This window comes from Equus quagga, chromosome 21 (assembly GCF_021613505.1).
Source record: "Equus quagga isolate Etosha38 chromosome 21, UCLA_HA_Equagga_1.0, whole genome shotgun sequence".
Classification (NCBI taxonomy): domain Eukaryota; kingdom Metazoa; phylum Chordata; class Mammalia; order Perissodactyla; family Equidae; genus Equus; species Equus quagga.
Window position 1 is genome coordinate 23,337,119 of NC_060287.1, and position 12,255 is coordinate 23,349,373.

At 40.7% G+C, this 12,255-nt stretch overlaps 1 long non-coding RNA gene across 1 annotated transcript in view; it reads left to right on the top strand.

Moving 5' to 3' along the window:
- The first annotated feature begins 2,225 nt into the window (after nt 1–2,225).
- The window catches only part of LOC124231476 (uncharacterized), a 134,279-nt gene continuing 124,249 nt past the window's right edge, over nt 2,226–12,255 (top strand). Inside the window, exon 1 of the long non-coding RNA XR_006886540.1 lies at nt 2,226–2,332. This is a non-coding gene — a long non-coding RNA (uncharacterized LOC124231476). The remainder of the gene's footprint in view (nt 2,333–12,255) is intronic.

Sequence of the window (12,255 nt, forward strand, 5' to 3'; positions counted from 1 at the left end):
TAAGAATTATTAAAGAGTAAGTAATCTTGACATTTCCCCCTAGTTCTCAGAATAATGCACATAATTTCCCCTCTGTTTTAAAGAGAAGATGGAAGATGTGGATATTCAATGGAACAGCTCACTCAGATAATATTATATAAGAGTCTGCCAATAGGATTTTCTTTTAAATATGTAGCACTATAAATTCTACCATTTTCTTTGACCATTATTTAAATCACCAAAAATTAACTCACAATATTTTTATTAACTGTAACTTTTTTTTGGTAATAGTTGGAAAAATCAGACTTAAGCAGAAATATATACACACAGATTTAAATAATTAACAAAGTTGAGACAACCTTTGAGTGTTTATATAGGCCAGAGTATGCTAGCATGATGCTCTGTACTAGGAATACAAAAATGAATAAGAAATTATTTCTGTTTTGAAGGAGTTGGGGAGGTGGGAAGATGGGGAGACAGATGTCTGAACAATTAACTTAATAGCTATAGATATATCAAGTTGTATGGGAACATAGAGGAATTAACTGTTTCTCCAGCCTGGATGGTTGGGAAGGATAAAGAGGAAACATCGTGTAGAAAAGCACAGAAGTCTGAATGTTCATGCCAATGGTCTGAGGAGAGAGAATAACCTAGTATGCCGGGAAATTAAGGTGTGGGAAAGAGGTGTGAGAGGACCCAGGCACTGGAGTGTAAAGACGTTGGATGCCAGGCTGAGGGGTCCTTACTTTATGGGAAAGGATGAGAATGAGATGTAGAAAGGAGAGTGGTTGAGAGACTTTATCATGAATGGTTTCTCTCTCATTGGTGAGTAGAATTGTGAATTGGTTTTGATACAAGTACTGAACTTGATTAACAAAAATATATCAGTCAAAAATATCTACTTGATGTGGAATGTTTACTGACAGAAGGTTATGTAGTGGTTACATTCGTGAGCTCCGCTTCAGCAGCCCAGGGGTCATGGGTTTGGATCCTGGGAGTGGACCTACACATTGCTCATCAAGCCGTGTTGTGGTGGTGTCCCATATACAAAATAGAGGAAGATTGGTACAGACGTTAGCTCAGCCACACTCTTCCTCAAGAAAAAAGAGGGGGATTGGCAACAGATGCTAGCTCAGGGCCGATCCTCACCAAAAAAAATGTTTACTTTAAATTTTATTTTATATTAGATGACATAGCTTTTCATCTCCCCCCAGCCCTGTAATTTGCTTTTTATTTCCAAGAAGATAATAGTTTATTTTAAAAATACTCACAAATTTACTTCTCCTGACTGGCCAATTTCGTGACATTTGCACACAAAGAGTAAAATAAAATGAAATAAAATAAAATTTTATTTTTATTTTTTATTAAATGTTTTTATTAAATAAAAATAATTAAAACAAAATATTTTTCCCACATTAGCTTTTTTTTTTTTTTAAAGATTTTATTTTTTCCTGTTTCTCCCCAAAGCCCCCCGGTACATAGTTTTGTATTCTCCGTTGTGGGTTCTTCTAGTTGTGGCATGTGGGACGCTGCCTCAGCGTGGTCTGATGAGCAGTGCCATGTCCGCGCTCAGGATTCGAACCAACGAAACACTGGGCCGCCTGCAGCGGAGCGCACGAACTTAACCTCTTGGCCACGGGGCCAGCCCCCCACATTAGCTTTTGACAGAAAATTGTCATGGATTATTCAAATACTTTATACATAGTTGAAGCAGCAGGATATTTTCATGGAAAAAAATTAAGGGAAATGAACATATATTTCAAAACCATAATTCTGTCCTAAAGAGAATTTGAAGCATGCCAGTTTTTCCATGATCACATTATCTGGAATTTTAATTACATCATAAAAGATTTGCCATGATTAGGAAAAATCAAAGCATGTAGAATGAGATAAATTGAATTTTCTAAAAAGGAAAAAGGAATGTGCTTCTCTAGCTATTCGAAGGCTCTTATGTGTACATGAAGAGCTTTAGAGGCAAATTTATTCAAATATGTACAGTGGGAAGTAATTGTCACATGTGAATATAAGTTTCATTCCCAAGAAATCACTGTTTTTGTGAAAGTATGGAACAAGATTAAATTAATTTTAATTTAAGACTTAGAAATATTTTTGATTGAATAACCAAATCCTCCTGCCCCCCTAGAAAAAATGGGTAAAAGCTTGGATATATCAGAACAAAGGAAAGCCAAAGACCACAAAAGATTTATATGTGTGTAAGAGAAAAATCTTCTGCATTCTTTTGCAGCGTTGTAGCACTTGGCTGGTAAAGAGCTCTAACATGAATTTGGACTTCTGCCAATGGCTTGCCATTGGCAACGGTGCTCTGTGTATAGACATCTGCATGAATAAGCGGGTAAGATTCATACTGTTGTATCCAGTGTCACACCTCACAGGCCTCACAAGTAAGTGCAAATCTAGCACATAAGTGAAAACATTCACACTCAGAAACTACTGCCAGGGTATCTGGTATTTCTTAGTTTGTGTCCTGGGCCGAAAGCTCCAATACAGAACTCTGTTGTCAATCCAAACCTCATAATCATCCTTCAACAGCAATTTGATGCCTTCTATGTTCTAGGTGTTAAGGAGAAAGCTGTAAATAGCACACACAAACCTCCTTCTCTCAGATAACTTATAAGACAGATATTAATGAAAAAGCACAGACAGAAATAAGAATTACAAACTGTGACCGTTGCTATGAAGGAAATCAGCAAGGTGATGCCTAAGAGAGTAACCAGGACAGAAGCTTGATTTACAGAAAGTAATGAGTCAATAAGAAGTTATAGTTGAGTCAAAGAACTAAGCCTAAGACTGTGCTAGATATCCAAAAAGCCATGAGAGATGAATTCCTGGGGAAGAGCAAAACCCCTGAAGTGGGAAGGAACCTTTCATTTATTTGCCAGGTATTACTGGGCATTTCCTACACGCCAAGCTTAGTGTCAAATGTACAAGTCATGTCCTTGATCTAACAAGGCATTTTGGAGAAGTAGGAGAGACGCATATATAAACTCTATTACTTATGTTGCAAGTGAATCATTCGTGAGTTGAGGGGGTGACATTTGGATTGAGAGATTCAGGAAAGTGATAACTTTTATTTGGATTGAGGGGAGAGGGAAGAGAGAGGAAAGGCAGCTGACTGGGGAAGAGTTAAAGAAATTAGTGTGCTACCAGCTGATGCTGTCTGTTTGAACCAACCAACAAGTGGCAAGTTGAGTGATTGTTTTCTCTAGCTTCATTATGAACATGAAGCAGCAGCATAATGATCAGTTGCACAAATTATCTCAAGTAATTAGGCAACAGGTACTAACGAGCTTGCCCTGGGTTCACCATTTCTAGGAGACTTTTGCTCAGACACATCTTGGTAGAACTTCTAGTCCAGGAAAACCTAAGTGAAATTACAGAGAACAAAGAAACTCAGGACTTCTTAGCTTTCGTTCAGTAACTTTCATAGGCAATACATGGTCCAGTATCTTGGCCATGTTCTTAGACTATGCGGTGGCACTGGTGTCACGTGTTTCAACTTAGCTTCTGTAACTCAGATGTCATTTGAGACTTTTGAGAATCAGATGAAATTGGCTAGAACCCCTTGCAATGGTGGTGGAAGACCGGGAGACTGAGCAGCATACAGGAATCCCAGGGAGAAGCTGGCTCATGTTTTTCTTAATCTTTTTTGTCTCAGAGACTCTGAATTTGCTGAAGAAATTCAGGAAACGGCTCATCTAGTCCTTTTGAGAATTGTGATCCCTTTCCTCATCTAGTTGCCTCCACTGAGGACCAGTCAGCACACAGGCATTTGTGTGAGTTGCTGACTTTACTGAAGACATGGGTAATGGAAAGGGAGGTTACATCTCAGCTTTACAGCAGATGACCTATGCATTGAATATTCATCTTTCTGTTTCCACGGAGCCCCTTGGGTACTTCCGTCAGCTCTTATTTTAGACTTCTGCCCCATTTCTCCTCTTTCTTTTTTCTTCCCTTTTTACTGCTCCCACTCACTCCAAAAAAATGCTGCTTAACTAATTTTGTAGTTGTCAGCATTTACTCCACTGGTCAGGGCTTGGCACTACCAGTCAGAATGGGTGGCTGTTGGTATGGTGTGACTCAGAAGGCTAGTCTGTCCCAGACTATTTCTACCCCTGGTCAGACAGCAGTGTCTGCAGTCCTCACTATTGCAGCCATTCTTCTGTCTTATTCATGACCTCTGTATGGGTCTTGTTCATCTGAGTCTGCTGCCCAAAAGAAGGAAAGCCCATAACTAATTTTCGTGTCCCATCAGCTATTAAAATTTTTTTAAAGGGCAAGGTAGTTCTCCAGATGGATTGGAGATTGGGAACAGACAAAGGAAGGAGTGGGAAAAGTCACGTAGCTTGAACTACTACTAGGAAGTCAATTGTGATGGATCAACTCCGATAGCTGGGGAGAGAGTGAGCGTGTGTTCAGATACAGGACAGGGGGACTTTGCAGGCATAGAGTGGAAGGAGGAACTCCAAAGAAGGATAGGTTTGCCCACATGTGTGTGACACACAGTACAGAAGACAAAATTTGTTGGTTTCCTAATTTTGCTTAAGGCTAACTCTTATTCTATAACCCAGATAGATTAAATGACTGCTCCCGACCTTAGAGGAATTCTGCAGACAGACTCCCCCGTGATCTTGCTGAAGTGAAGTAGCTTGGATAACTCTATATTAGAGCTAGATGCAAGAATCTGTACTAATATAAAGTTGGCTGCCTTGCCTTTCATTTGCCCTTAAGAATTTTCACAATCAATATAACCTATAGTTCTTTTCCCCAAAAGGACTCAGTAGAACACTTTGCCTCCTTAACATTTATTTATTTAAAATTCTAGTTTTAGCAGAGAGAAGTTAGTCCTTAGTCTTTTCAAATACAGCAAGAACAGTCAACTAAAAATGCAAGGGGTCCAAATTAAAGGAATACAGATTATTTGGTATCTTATTTATCTACAGAAACTTAGCATCCTCTTTCTTTAAACAAAGAACCCATGAATCATTTACATTAAGGTGTAATAATTTATGTATAAATTTCTGACAGCACTTTTAGGATTTTTAAAGATATGGTAATTCTATCTTGATTTTTCCCTTAGGTTATACATTTTGGGAAAGCTGGTACCGATTCTCTTATATATTTAAGGAAAAACAACCATTTCTGAATTTTATGCCTAAAAATTTAGAACACATTGAACAGTATAAAAACAAAATAAAAAGTGCCTTGATGTATCTACTACTACTCATATAACTGCTCTGATAACTATTCAAATTATCCACTATTAGTATATTGCTCTCCTTCCTTCTAGTGTTTTTTCTATTCAGATAAATTAGTGCATATATGAATATAAATATGCGCTAATATATGTATATATAAGTATACATGCATATGTTTATATCTAAACCAAATTTGTAGTATGCTGGATAAGTAGTTTTAAGTGATGTTTTGTCACCTAAAAATTTGTCATTGAGCGTTCCTCAAAAACATGAATTTTTAAGCATCTGGAGTATCAGAGCATGTGGATGCGCCATATTTTATTTTACCATCCAATGATGTTGGGCATTTCAGATATTTCCAATTGTTTGTTATTAAATAATAAGATTAGAAACAATATTTTTGTGTATAAGTTTTCTACTCACCTTTGAGGGAATTACTGGGCCAAAGGTCATGAATGACTACTTTTAAATGATGTTTGGTGCATACTTTCAAATTTTCCTCTGAAGAGATGTATCAGTTTCTCCCTTCATCATGTACAAGCGTGCTATTTCATTGTATTCTCATTGATGCTTGGGAATATAATGCCAAAAACAACTTTGCCAAGTTGCTGAGCAAGATTGTCTCTGATTGTTTTAATCATTTTTATCTCTAATTGCCATATTGGTAGCTCCATAAGAAATATTCTTTTTCTTTTCCCTCTTTTAGCCTTGAAAAATAATGATAATACGTGCCCCATGGGGAAATTGAGAAACACAAATATATATGAAAGAGCTATGTAAATATTAGGAATTATTGTTTTTAAGCCATTAAGGCAAGAATGAAAAATCTTCATTAAGTGATAATCAATTGCAAATAATGTGCCCCATGCTTTGTTGTCCTCATCTGAAACAGAGGCCCTTAGTGCCCACATTGCAGTTGTTCAGCTCTCTTCTGATTTCAGCTACAGCTGTGGTGGACAGACCATGAGAGCTCAGACTCTTCTCTCCCTGCCAGGATCTTGCTGCAAGCACTTGCATCTGTCTCTGCAGTTTTCCTCAGAGCCTTCTCCAACGTATCAGTCTCCCAGCAGGCGCACATTGGACAGCCCAACGGTGCAGGGATGGAGGAGGGATTCATGTCCAGGGGGAGCCCTCAACCAAAGGGAGATGGGAGTCAGTGGAAAAATGTTCCAGTCTCTCATCTTTCAGGTGATCAATATGGGAAGCATACTATGTATGCTTCTCAGGTTCTGGCAGAATCCCGCTCCTGATGACTATAGCAGAGACCTCAGTACAGCACCATACAATGGCTTTCCTCCTTCTTTGGCTCTCTTTCCTCCCTCACTCCTGCTTCCTAGGATCAGCTTCCAAATAAACTAACTGTAACAATGTCCTTATTCTTGGCCTTCCTCTTAAAGGAACCATAGCTGAGACATCATCCTTCTTCCTTCTTCCCCAGTAATGCTGAGCTCTTCCCCTTCCCCTGTAGAACACTCAGTTAACTAACTCAGCCATCATGTATTGAGTGCTGACATGTACCAGGCAGTACTGTTGCAAGGGATGGGGATACAGACTCAGATTCTGGCCATGAGGGAACTACATTCTAGTGAGGCAGGCAGAAAATGAACACAATAAATGAGATAATAGACTTCATAAGTACCAAGGAGAAAAAAAATAAAGGAGATAGGAAATGTCTGGGGGAAGGGGTAGGTTGTAATTTGAGATAGTATGGCCTTATTGAGAAGGTCTTATCTGAATAAAAATCTGAAGAAGGTGAGGGAGTGAGTCATGCCAATATCTGTAGGAAAAATTACTCCATCTGAAGAAATAGCAAGTACATGGGTCCTAAGGTGGTAGCATGCCTGGAACATGTAGGAGTATTGGGGAGGGCAGAGTGGCTAAAGCAGGGTGATGGAGGAGAGGTGGTGGACCATTGTCAGAGAGGCAGCAGGATGCTAGATAACATAGGAACTTGAAGGTCTTTGGTGTTTGTCTTGAGTTTGATGGGAAATTACTGGAGAGTTTTGAGCATAAAAATCTCATGGTCTAACGAATTGTTCTGGCTGCTGTACTGAGAATAATCTTTAGGAGGACAAGGGTGGAAAGAGAGACCAAACAGGAGATTATTGAGATAATCTAGAAGAAAGATGATTGTGGCTTGGAGCTGAGTCTTAGCGGTGGAGGTGGTGAGAAATGTTTAATTCTGGGTATATTCTGAAGCTGGACTTGACAGAATTTGCTGATTGATGGTTGGGATGTGAGGTGTGAGAGAGATGAAGAGTCATGGATAGTCACAATATGTTTGAGCTGAAAAACTTTAAGAATTGAGTTTGCCATTTACTGAGTTGGAGAAGTGAATGAGAAGGGAAGGTTTGAAGGGCTCTATTAGGAGCTCAATTTTTCACATATTAAGTATGAGATGCCCCCATGGGGAATGTCAAGGAAAATAGGTGGCTGCATATATGAGTCTGGATTTAAGAAACAAGGTCAGAATTGCAGATATAAATTAGGGAATCACTGGTACATATATGATCACTTGAACCCTTTTGAATGAGATTTCCAAGGGAGTATGTATAGATAGAAAAGAGATCCAAGGATGGTATGTTAGTCTGCTAGGGCTGCCAAAAGAAAATACAACAGTCTGGCTGGCTTTAACAACAAAAATTTATTTTCTCACAGTTTTGGAGTCTGGAAGTGCAAGGTCAAAATGTTCACAGAGTTGGTTTCTCCTGAGGCCTCTTTCTTTGACTTGCAGATGGCCGCCTTCTCTCTGTGTCCTCACATGGCCTCTTCTCTGTGTGTGTGCATCCCTGGCGTCTCTTCCTCTTCTTATAAGGACATCACTCATATTGGATTATGGCTCCACACTTACAACCTCTTTTAACCTTAATTACCTCTTTAAAGGCCCTATGTCCAAATACAGTCACATTCTAAGACACTAGGAGGTAGGCCTTCAACATACAAATTTTGGGGGGGATACAATTCAGCCCATAACAGGTGGGTATCTGGGACATTCTGAAGTTAGGATGGTGGGGAGATGAGAACCAATGGGTAAACAAGACTAGATGGAAAGGATAGAGAAAAAATAGAAGATATCATATGAAGTAAAGAAAGTTGGAGGACATAGAAAGAGGAGAAAGTGATCAATTATGGCAAAGACTGTTGATAGGTTAAGTAAGATGAAGACTGAGGATGAATATAGAATATAGAAATGTGGAGATCATTGGTTGGTTACTTTAAGAGATGAGGATGAGAACTTGATGGGAGTGGGTTCAAGATTAAATAAAGGAAGGAAAGAGAAATCAGAGGGAGGAAATAAAGGCAACTTACAAAGATTTTTTTAAAAAGTTGTTTAGAGACATCATGCTGTAGCTTTGACCTCAAGCCTTATGAATGGAGATGGGCATGTTGGTGAATTCACTGAAGTGTTGGAACATGGAGCAAAACTCACAAAATTAATTAAAATTTACACTTCCCACTCTAAGATGGTGTGGTAGGCAGAGTAATGTCCTCCCCCAATGTCTGTGTCCTAATACCCCAAAACTGTGACTATGCCACGTTACATGACAAAAGGGACTTCACAGATGTGATTAAATTAAGGGTCTTGAAATGGGGAGATTATCCTGGATTGTTTGGGTGGCCCTAATCACAAATCTCTTTATAAGAGAGAGGCAGGAATGTCAAAGTCAAAGAGAGATTTGAAGATCCTGCACTGCTGGTTTTGAAGTTGGAGGAAAGGACCATGAATCAAGGAAGGTGACATCTCTAGAAGTTGGAATATGCAAGGAAATGATTCTCTTCTAGAGCTTCCAGAAGGATTGCAGCCATGCTGATACCTTGATTTTAGTTCTATAAAACCCAATTTTGGGCTTCTGACCTCCAGAACTATGTTCTTTTGAACCATTAGATTTGTGACCATTTGATACAGCTAATATGATGACATAAGGGGAAAACCATAGAGGACGTTAAAAAGCAGTAGAGCTGGGAGCTGGCCTCATGGTGTAGTAGTTGGGTTCATGCAGCCTGCTTCAGTGGCCCAGGGTTTGCAGGTTTGGATCCCAAGTATGGACCTAGCACCACTCATCAAGCCAAGCTGCAGTGTCATCTCACATAAAATAGGGGAAGATTGGCACAGATGTTAGCTCAGGGCTAGTCTTCCTCATCAAAAAAAAAAAAATAGAGCTGATTAGTGTGCACTTGGATCCAATCAAGAGGACCCCTAATCTAGACCCCACTCTTTAGAGGGCCCTACCCTGGAGGACCTCTCACCATAGGATGAAGGTCTTTGGGTGGAAGGGATATGCCCATCTGAGCCTATTCCATGACTTTTTGGATCACAGCATCCTGAAATTCCTGCTCATATAGCACTGACCCTGCTTCCAATATTTCTGTGGATGCTCAGGTTGGATTCCCCGGGAAGCAGACTCTGAGAAGTTTAGCATGTAGCATGTTTAGAAAGGAATGACCTTGAGATGGACACCTGGGAAGCTCAGGGAAGGAAGCAGGATTGAGCAGAGGTGAAGTTGAGCTATGATGCAGGTCCAGCGAATGTCTTGCTGACTGAAAGTCTTGCTCACTGCCTGGGAGCTCTGGAACTAGAATAACATTTTTGAGTTGTCCCAGATTGGGCCAAGGTGGGCAGGGCTTTACAGTCTCACATCAATTGGTCACTGAATGTGTTTTGCCCCTGGAATGAGCCTGACCTTGGGTGAGGCAGCTTTCTGCAGCTGAAGCCGTCTTAAAGGGGCTAATGACTAAAAACTATCTATCAGCAAACAGTGCTCCCATAAGATAGGCAAGAAGCCTTTCGTTGAGGGGGATCTTGGTGTCACATCACAGGGCTCACTTCAACAGATGCCTTCCTGGGGTCTGTCATCATAAAAGGAGACAACTTCTCTGGTACACGTACCCTTGCTCACAAGTGTGGCTAAGGGGAGGCTGATTGTGGGATGTGGGACATTGAGGATGAGCTTCAATTCATGAGCTGGAATTTCCATATATGTGTTCATGTTGGCCTTTGAGGTGCAGGCTGGAGCTGGGGTAGGAAGAAAAGTGGAGCAGGCCTCAGGCCAGAGGCTGCAGGTGGGCTCTCCCTGCATTCTGTGTTCTGGCACGGAACCCCAAAGGTCCAGAGAATGCTAAATTTGAACCTGGCCTCCCAGGTTGTTATGTACGGATATTTCCCAGGGCAGAAGAGCAGAATCTATTTCATTTAACAGTTTATGAGCTTGCTTTTTAATCTTTTTAACTCTTCAGACAGGTGGAATATGGGCCTCTGTTTGTACTCTTGCCCTGAGCCACGCAAATGTGGCAGGCGGCTGGGGCTGGTCACCTATCCCTGTTGGATCATTTCTAGATAAATTCTGCAGTAAATTTTGCACTGCACAAGGGTCACTTTGGCACACCTTGTAAAGTAAAATTTTTCCCAACTGAAGTTTTGAAATTCAATTTTTTCATGTTATACTTAAGTCTACTTAGTCTAGAGAAAAATAATGGGGCGTACAGAATTTCTTCTTAAGAATTATGGTCATATTCATTTCTACCCACTCGAGTCAGTTGAAGCAGCCCTTCTTTGGATGGAGAGACCTTCCTGGAGAGATCTGTCTTTTAATGCAAATGGACCATTTCCCTTCCCGGCTGGAGGCCAATCTAAAGTAGGTAGATGATTCCCTTTTATTGTCTCACATAAACTGGAACATTTGTTCACTTGCTCTTCTTGTTTCTAGTAGAAGTTTATTGGTTTTGCCTGTCTTGAAACACTTCCTCCTGCTTTATGGATATTTCTCCTACTCACTCCACGGATCTGGGGTAGCTGTCAATCACAGAGCCCCGCCCTCCTCCCTCAGCTCACTAAGCCGGGGAGAGGGCGTGTGTGACCCTCGCCCATTTGGATAATCTTTGCTAGGTCTTTGACTCTGAGCAGAGTAACAATTTAGGCTAAAGGTGATTAAAACTGTCTTGTTCTAGAGGAAGCATCCAAAACAGACACGCCACTGCTACTGAGTTCTCTAGAGGTACACTTTTCCCATCCTTACTTAAGCTTGCTAGGTTGGCTTTCTTTTTGATTCTGTGAGCTACCCAGAATCTTTCTGATAAGTAATTTGTTTACCTAAATGGGCCAGAGTTGCCTGCAAGGAAAGAGCCCTAAGTGTCACACTGTTCTTTCCGTTTGGAATGCCTCCCTCCAACCCAACCCTACTTCTAGCTTTATTTCCCTCACTTACTCTATTTTACTTTCCTGAGTTGGGTGGGATAGTGTCCTTTTCTCCCCCCTATAATTTTTTCTTGCTGGTAGCCTGGTTGGCAAATCAGAAATTGCTCTGATTACTACAGTGAACTTTCACTATCAGAACTTCAGCTGGATTTTTTTTCTCCTAGTCTCTCTTCTAGCTCCACGTGATGATTAAATCCAGGAAACTAGAACCCAAACATCCTACTCTATGTTGATGTAGAGAGCTATCTTTAACCTTTAAAAAGTCCATAAATTAGACAAAATGTGAAAGTAAAATTAGAGCAACATCTAATTTCAAGGTCGTGTGTGTATCAGAAATTGATTGTCACAATAATTCTCCCTAATAAACAATCACAATCTCAACAGGATACAACAATAGTGTTTATTTAACTTCCAAGTCCGCAGGGTTCAGCCAGTTGGGGCTGGATTTGGCTCATCCCACGTCTTTGTTGTCAGCTGCAGGTTGGTAGGTGGCTCTGCTGATTTGGGCTAGGCTCTCTTACGAGTCTGGGTGGCTTCTAGATGACCTTGGCTGGGATGACTGGGACAAGTCAGCTCTGGTCCTTGTGTCTCTCATTCTCCTCCTGGCACAGGAGGACCAGCCTGGGTATGCCCTTTTCATGGCAGTGGCAGAGAGTAGGAGCAAGTAAGCTCAATCTTGCCCATGCCTTTTGTGCCTCTGCTTGTGTCACACCGCTCAGAATCTCAATGGCCTACAGCAAGTCAAATAGCTGAGCACAGGGTGGGAGAGCACTGTAGAGTTACAGACAAAGGTTATAGAGATAAGGAGGAGTGACAGACTGGGGCCATTATTACTTCTGATCTACCACAGGGGTAATTTTTCTTATT